This window comes from Puma concolor, chromosome C2, assembly GCF_028749965.1.
Source record: "Puma concolor isolate L17-30 chromosome C2, mPumCon1.1.hap2, whole genome shotgun sequence".
NCBI classification, from domain to species: Eukaryota; Metazoa; Chordata; class Mammalia; order Carnivora; family Felidae; genus Puma; species Puma concolor.
Genome location: NC_141675.1, coordinates 34,306,511 through 34,315,448, shown reverse-complemented (window position 1 = coordinate 34,315,448; position 8,938 = coordinate 34,306,511).

Genomic DNA, 8,938 nt, shown 5'->3' with positions numbered 1-8,938 from the left:
TATTTATCTAAATATCTAAATATCTAGATTATTTATCTAATCTTTATTATTTCTCTTCTTCTGCTGGCCTTGGGGTTTATTTACTGTTTTGCTTCTAGGTCCTTTAGGTGTGCTGTTAGATTTTCTATTTGGGATTTTTCCTGTTTGAGATAGGTCTGGATTGCAATGTATTTTCCTCTTAGGACTGACTTTGCTGTGTGCCAAAGGGTTTGGACTGTCATGTTTTCATTTTCATTTACTTCCACATATTTTTTAAATTTCTTCTTTAACTGCCTGGTTGACCCATTCATTCTTTAGTCGGATGTTCTTTAACCTCCATGCATTTGGAGGTTTTCCAAACTTTTTCAAGTTTCATAGCATTGTTATCTGAAAGTGTGCATGATATAATCTTAATCCTATTATATTTATTGAGGGCTGTTTTGTGACCCAGTATGTGATCTGTCTTGGAGAATGTTCCATGTGCACTCAAGAAGAATGTGTATTCTGCTGCTTTGGATGAGAAGTTCTGAATATATCTGTCAAGTCCATCTGGTCCAGTATATCATTCACGGCCATTGTTTCTTTACTGATTTTCTGCTTAGATGATTTGTCCATTGTTGTAAGTGGAGTATTAAAGTCCCCTGCAATTACCAATTCTTATCAGTAAGATTGCTTATGTTTGTGATTGATTTATATATTTGGGTGCTTCCAAATTAGGTACATAAACATTTATAATTGTTAGCTCTTCTTGATGCATAGATTTTAGTTTAAAATCTAGTTTGTCTGATATAAGTATGGCTACTCCAGCTTTCTTTTGACTTCAGTAGCATGATAGATGGTTCTCCATCCCCTCACTTTCAATCTGAAGGTGTCCTCAGGTCTAAAATGGGTCTTTTGTAGACAGCAAATAGATGTCTTGTTTTTTTAATCCATTCTGATACCCTATGTCTTTTGATTGGAGCATTTAGTCCATTTACATTCAGTGTTATTATTGAAAGATATGGATTTAGGGTCATTGTGTTGTCTGTAGGTTTCATGCTTGTAGTGATGTCCCTGGTCCTTTGTGGTCTTTGCTACCTTCCACTCACAGAGTCCCCCTTAGGATCTCTTGTAGGGCCCATTTAGTGGTCATGAACTCCTTCAGTTTTTGTTGTCTGAGAAAACCTTTATCTTTCCTTCTATTCTGAATGACAGCCTTATTGCATAAAGGATTCTTGGCTGCATATTTTTCCTATTCAGCACTTTGAATATTTCCTGCCACCCTATTCTGGCCTGCCAAATTTCAGTGGACAGATCTGCTACTACCCTTATGTGTCTACCCTTGTAGGTTAAGGCCCATTTGTCCCTAGCTGCTTTCAGAATTCTCTCTTTAACTTTGTATTTTGCCAGTTTCACAATGATATGTCATGGAGAAGACCTATTCCTGTTATGTCTGAAGGGAGTTCTCTGTGCCTCCTAGATTTGAATGTCTGCTTTCTTCCCCGGATTGGGGAAGTTCACTGTTACAATTTGTTCAAGTAAACCTTCTGCCCCTTTCCTCTCTTCTTCTTCTTCTTCTGGAACTCTTGTGATACGGATATTATTACATTTCATTGAATCACTTAGCTCTCTAATTCTCATTTATGATCTAGAATTTTTTTTTTAATTTTTAATGTTTATTTTCCAGAGAGAGAGACAGAGCAAGGTAGGGACAGAGAGAGATGGAGACACAGAATCCAAAGCAGGCTCCATGCTCTGAGCTGTCAGCACAGAGTCCAATGTGGGCCTCGAACTCACACCATGAGATCATGACCTGAGCTGAAGTTGGGACACCCAACCAACTGAGCCACACAGGCACCCCTAGAATTTTTTTTATCTCTTTTTCTCAGCTTCATGTGTTTCCATAATTTTACTTTCTATTTCACTTATTCTCCCCTCTGCCTCTTGAATTTTCACTGTCACCACATCTAGTTTATTTTGTACCTCATTTATAGCATTTTTTAATTCATCATGACTAGTTTTTAGTTCCTTGATCTCTGCAGCAATAGATTCTCTGCTGTATTGTAAGCTTTTTTTCAAGCCCAGTGATGAATCTTATGGCTATTATTCTAAATTCTTGATCAGATATATTCTTTGTATCTTTTTTGAGCAATTCTTTAGCTGTCATTTCTTCCTGGAATTTCTTCTGTGGAGAATTGCTCCATTTCATCATTTTGGATAGTTTTCTGTCCCTTATGTGTTTTAAAAGCTTATTAGGTGTCCTGCACCTGCGAGCACTACTATATTAAAGGGGGGTCATACACTGTCCAGGGCCTGGTCCTTCAGGAGGTGTTTTTTGGAGTGTGTTACATGTGCTCTGTTGTTGTGACTCTGGTTGCTTTATCTCCCTAATTATAGGCATGGTTTGGACCTTCCACCAGGTGTGCTTTGATATGTTCATTGAAGTAACCCTGGAAAAAAAATTTTTTTTAAAGGGGGGCATGGTAGTGGAAGAGGCCTGATCCCATACAAAGAGAGAAATGATGGGGTGAGGAAAAAGACAAGAAAATTGGCCAGGCAGAGAAACTATATGGCTTAATCCAGAGAGAAAGAGGAAAGTAAAGAAGATCTAGAACAGGTGTAAAGAGAATAGATTAAATTTTGCCTGCTTAAACAAACCACGACCAGAATGACCAGACTAGAGGAGGGAAGAAACAAGGAGAAAAGGAAGAAAAAAAATATATATATGTGTGTGTGTGTGTGTATATATATATACATATATATATATGATTATATTTTTTATGTGTGTATGTGTATATATACATATATGTATATATAATAAGAATTGTCCAAGAATTAAATCAGAAAATGCCAAACTGCCAGTGCCTTGGAACCTGTGGGAGCCCTGGTCTGGAGGAGGGGCTGTCTGGTGTGGTCAGCCTCAATCTTGCTCCAGTAGATACACAGTTACCAGGTGCGAGGGGCATGGTTTGGTACAGGTGGGTCCCGCCTACATTGTGGCCCCTTGTCCGTTCCCTGAAAGCCCTACCTTATTGGTGATGGGGAGAAAAATGGTGACACCCCAGTCTTTGCTCCCCCAACCAGGTGTCCCAAACCACTTTGTTCAAGTCATCCGCACAGTGCTGCTTGGGCTTGAGAGGGCTGCCCAGCCGCGCCCCCACCCCCCTGCTTGGCCCCACCGCACCTCCCTGGCGCTTGTCTGGGATTCAAAGCCCAGTGTATTAAAAGGAACCCAATCCGTGCTCTCCCGTACTGGGGAAATGCTGCTTCACCCTGTAGATAAAGGGTCTCTGGCTGGCAGGGCAGGCAGGGATCTTCGTCCTTGGAACAAATATACCTTCTTCCCACAGCACTCAGGGGAGAGGATCGCTTTCTCCCACTGTGGACTGCGCCTCTGAACTAGTTATCGAGGCTGGGGATGGCTCCCCTCCTCCCCAGGTGTGCAAACAGGGCAGCCAGCCCCAGTCTGGAGAGAGTCCCGCAGTTAGAAATTGGATCTTTCTCCGTTTTTTTCTGATCCCCAGTCTGTGCTTTTTCTCTCCCCCAAATACAATCCTACACTTCCAAAGCCTCTCTTCCTCTTCCTTTTGTCTCTCTGCAGAAGGGGATCCCTCCCTTCCATGCCTATGCCACCCATTTTATCTCTCCCAGTTCGCAGTCCCACACCTGTGGCCTACCAGGTTGTCCCCAGGGCCCTCGGTGAGGTCTCTGTCACTTTGCAGCCCGGACTCTTGGAATTCCAAGTCCTGTGGCCTCAACACTGCTGTGCTTGAGGGACGAGGGAACTTTGGGTCCCCCTACTTAATCCTTAAGAGTAAACTCGAGTGTGCTAGCCACTGAGGTCCAACCTGGGTACAAGGTCAGCTGACCTTCAGCTCTCCTGCTCCTGTATCCATGCCAGCGAAGCAGGAAAACTGAGTAACCCCCCAGCTATTATACTGTTTAAATCTACTTCATTTCTATCAATTTTTTTCTTACCTGCTTGATTTGTTAGTTTATGGGAGATAGTGAAATTTCTCTGTGGATTTGTCAAAAATTTATATCTATATCTATCTATCTATCTATCTATCTATATATTTTTTTAATGTTTTATTTTAGAGAGAGAGTGCACAAGCAGAGAGAGGGGCAGAGGGCCTGGGAGACAGAATCTGAAGCAGCCTTCAGGCTCTGAGCTGTCAGCACAGAGTCCAACACAAGGCTCAAACCCATTGAAATGTGAGATCATGACCTGAGCTGGAGTTGGACACTCACTGACTGATGCCACCCAGGCATCCCTGTTTTGTATATTTCAAGTCTATGTACATGTACTTATAAATTCATGGTTGGTAATATCTTCTCAATATCTCTATTGCTACTCATTCATTTTACTTTGAATACAGTTTTGTCCTTTTTTTAAAAACTTTTTTTAATGTTCATTTATTTTTGAGAGACAGAGCACAAACAGGGAAGAGTGGGCAAGAGAGGGAGACACAGAATCCAAAGCAGGCTCCAGGCTCCGAGCTGTTAGCACAGAGCCTGACAAGGGGCTTGAACTCAAGAACTTCGAGATCATGACCTGAGTGGAAGCCGGATGCTCAACCAACTGAGCCACTCAGGCGCCCGCAGTTTTGTCCTTTTAATTAACAGTTGTTGGATATTTCTTTTCCTTTTTTTTTTTTTCACTTATTTACTGATCTTTTTTATTGTAAAGTAGAACACATGCTAAAAGTGGTATAAACCATAGTGTCAAGTATAATGAATGATAAAAAATAGAGTATCACCAGCACTCCAAAATGCTCCCCCGCCCCCACTGTATGTCCTTTCTCCCAATGGGTAATCATTAGTCTGACTTATGTTTGCCACTTCCTTGTTTTTTTTATAGTTTTGCCATTTTTGTGTGTATGCCTAAACCAGATAGTTGAGTTTTACCTATTTTTTAATTGTGTAAAATTGCTGAATCATGTCATATATATTATTTTTAATATTTGTTCTTTGCTTCAATATTATTTTTGTACTATTGGTCCATGTTGTTGTCTGTTGGTCCAGTTTATTTATTTTCATTGCTATTTGATATTCCTCTATGAAAATTATACAGTCCATTTTTTTGTTCTACTGGAAATTGATATTTGGGTTGTTTATTGTTCTTGTCTATTGTAAATTGGTGCTATGAACATTCTTGTATAGGCATCCTTGTACACTTGTGTACAATATCTAAGAAGTAAAATGGCTGGGCCCTGGGGAAAAACACTTCTGTACACAGCCACAAAGACTGTGTTCTGTACAATTAGAGGTGATATCATTCCTGGAGGTAATGATGTCAGTGGAGCCTTGAGGGTTGTACATTGTAGCAACTTTGACAGGGAATGCTTACCTTCAACTCTAGAAGAAAATGCCGAAGTATTTTCCACAGCCGTTGTACCAGAGTATACTCCGACCATCAGTGTATGAGAGTTCTCAAATTTCCACATCTTGACCAGTTGTTGGTAAGTCAGATTTTTAATTTTTTGCCATTGTATAGAGTTATTATTGTGGTTGTAATGTTTATTTCTGTGATTACTAATTAAGTTAGGCATTTTTTCCTTTGTTTATTGACCATTTGTATTTCTTTTACAAGTGCTTATATATGTACTTTGTTCATTTTTTCTGTTGGATTACCTGTGTTTTCATATTGATTTGTAAGAGTTACATATTTTGGACATGAGCCACTTGATAGTTAAATGTGTAGTAAATGGCTTCTACCATTCTGTATTCTCTTTCCATTTTCCTATACAATTGACCCTTGAACAGCATGGGGGACTGGGGGTGTTACCCTGCCCCTCATGCAGTCAAAAATCCGTGTATAACTTTTGATTCCTCAAGAATTTAACTACTAATAGCCTACTGTTGACCAGAAGGAAGGTTTACTAATAATGTAAGCAATTAACACATATTTAATGTTATATATATATATATATATAGTATATGGTATTCTTACAAGAAATTAAGTTAGACAAAAGAAAATGTTATTAAGAAAACCATAAGGAAGAGAATATACATTTATAGTAATGTGCTGTATTTATAAAAAAAATAATCTGCATATTAGTAGATTGCAGATGCCATTCAAACCCATGTTCTTCAAGGGTCAAGTGTAGTTTCGTTTCATGAACTGAAGAACCCTATTTTAGTAGGGAGATGTATGGTCTTCACCTTTATAGTTCAGTGCTGTGTCTTATGGAATCTTTCCCTGGTCACAGTTGTAAGTTATTCTCCTATGTTATCTTATAGCTGTATATTTGTCTTTCACAGTGATTCTAATATACCTGGAGGTTTTGTTGTTGTTGTTGTTGTTTTCTGGGTTTTTTTTTTGTTTTTTGTTTTTTATGGAAGTATAGTTGACACACAGTGTGAGATTAATTTCAGGGGTACAATATCGGGATAGAATTATATATGTTACGCTCACCACAAGGGTAGCTGCCTTCTGTCACTATACAATGTTTTTCCAATACCATTGATTGTATTTCCTATTCTGTACCTTTTATCCCTGTGACTTACACATTCCCTAACTTGAAACCTTAACCTCCTATTCCCTTGCACCCATTTTGCCCATCCCCCCACACTCCTGCACTCTGGCAACTACCGGTTTATTCTCTATTTATGGGTCTGTTGCTGTTTTTTTTTTTTGTTTTTTTTTTTTTGTCTGTTCCTTTGTTTTTTTAGATTCCACATCTAAGTGAAATCATATGGTATTTGTCTTCCTCTGCCTGATTTATTTCACTTAGCATAATATCCTTTAGACACAACACATCTCAAATGGCACAATCTCACTTGTTTTTATGGCTGAGTAATACTCTTTTGTGTATATATACTACATATTCTGTATCCATTTATCTATCGTAGACATTTGGATTGCTGTTGTTTTGCTTTTAATAATTATACATAATGCAATAAACATAGGGGTGCATATATCTTTACAAATTAGTATTTTCATCTTCTTTGCATAAATGCCCAATAGTGGATTTACGGGATCATATGGCATTACTGTCTTTAATTTTTTGAGAAACCCCAATGGTTGTACCAACTTACATTCCCATTAACAGTGGACAAGGGTTCCCTTTTGTCCACATCCTTACCAACACTTGTTATTTCTTTTCTCTCTGATAATCGCCATTCTGATAGCTATAAAGTAATGTCTCCTTATGGTTTTAATTTGGATTTTCCTTATGATTAATAATGTTGAACATCTTTATTTTTTAAATAATTGCTACCCAATGTGGGGCTCGAACTCATGACCCCTAAGTCAAGAGTCTCATGCTCTAATGACTGAGCCAGCCAGGCACCCCTGATTTGAGTATCCTCTGCCCATTTTTTTATTTGGATATTGTTTTGGTTGAGTTTATAGATAATTTTTATATTTTGGATATTAACCCTTTATCAGATATATCATTTACAAATATGTTCTCCCATTCAGTGGGTTGCCTTTTTGTTTTGTCCGTGGTTTCCTTTGCTGTGCAAGAATCTTTTATTTTGGGGTGCTTGGGTGGCTCAGTCAGGTGTCTGATTCTTGATCTCAGCTCGCATCTTGATCTCAGGGTCATGAAAAAAAGCTTTTGATTTTGACATATTCTCAGTAATTTTGCGTTTGTTTCCCATGCCTGAGGAAACATATCTAGAATAATGTTGTTAAATCCAAAGACAAAAAGATTACTTCCTGTATTTTCTTCTAGGACTTTGATGATTTCAGGTCTCACATTTTGGTCTTTAACCCATTTTGAGGTTTTTGTGTGTGTGTGTGGTATAAGGCAGTGGTCCGGTTTCATTCTTTTGCATGTAGCTGTCCAGTTTTCCCAGCATCATTCTATATTCTAGGCTTTCATAGTGGGATTATTATGATTATAAATATATTTAGAGGTCTTTTGACCATCTTCTTTTGTTTGTTATAGTTTGTAATTTTTCTGTGCTTTTTTTTCCTATTTTTGGGGGGTTGATTTTTTTTCTCTTTTACTTTTTCTTGACTACTGATGTGGAAGTTTTATAGTTCAGCTCTATTGATAGTCTACTGTTACTCTATTTTACTTATTATCTTAACATTTTAAATATATACTTTGTCATTCAGGGTCCAATCAGGAAACAAACCGCATTGTGTAAGTAGCTAACAGGAAAAATTTAAAACAAGAATTGCTAGTTAGTAAAAGGTAGTTAACTACTAAAAGGGGATAAAAGAGGACTCTAAGGGGTAGAAAGTAGCAACTTCAGAAAGCAGGTACTACTACCCCCCAGGGATAAAGGAGAGTGAACAAGAAAGGAATTTAGAAATTTAGAAGAATGCCTTCCAACTAGGCTGAGATTGAAAACTTTGAGGAGAGGTTTGGCGGCCATAGGAAGAAGCCCACTTATAGGGAAAAAAAAGAAAAAGAAAAAGACAAAACCAACTTGCTGGCTGGTTCTAAACCGTGAAGGCCTTGGTTATGGGGGCAGACCCCAAGGATATGTGCCAAGGGTAAAGTGTGAGGGGTGCTTAGGTGACCCAGAACAGCCTCCACACCACAACCAGCAAGCTGCCATGGAAAACAGCACTTCAGTAGCAAAAAGAAAAGCCCCTTCCTTTTGCTCCTGCCTTTCAGCGTCTCTCCAGCGCCCTCTATTGGCAAAGCCTAACAGCAACAGCCCCCCTCCCAGCCAGGCAAAAAAGCAAGTCAGTGGTGTCTCTGTGTCATCAAAGCATGGCAAAGACGGATTGATTTGGAGCTGAGAGGTGATAAGCTAGTAACTGACACAAATTTATAATTTATTTATTTATTTATTTATTTATTTATTTATTTTTATTTTTTTTTTTTTTAATTTTTTTTTTTTCAACGTTTATTTATTTTTGGGACAGAGAGAGACAGAGCATGAACGGGGGAGGGGCAGAGAGAGAGAGGGAGACACAGAATCGGAAACAGGCTCCAAGCCATCAGCCCAGAGCCTGACGCGGGGCTCGAACTCACAGACCGCAAGATCATGACCTGGCTGAAGTCAGACGCTT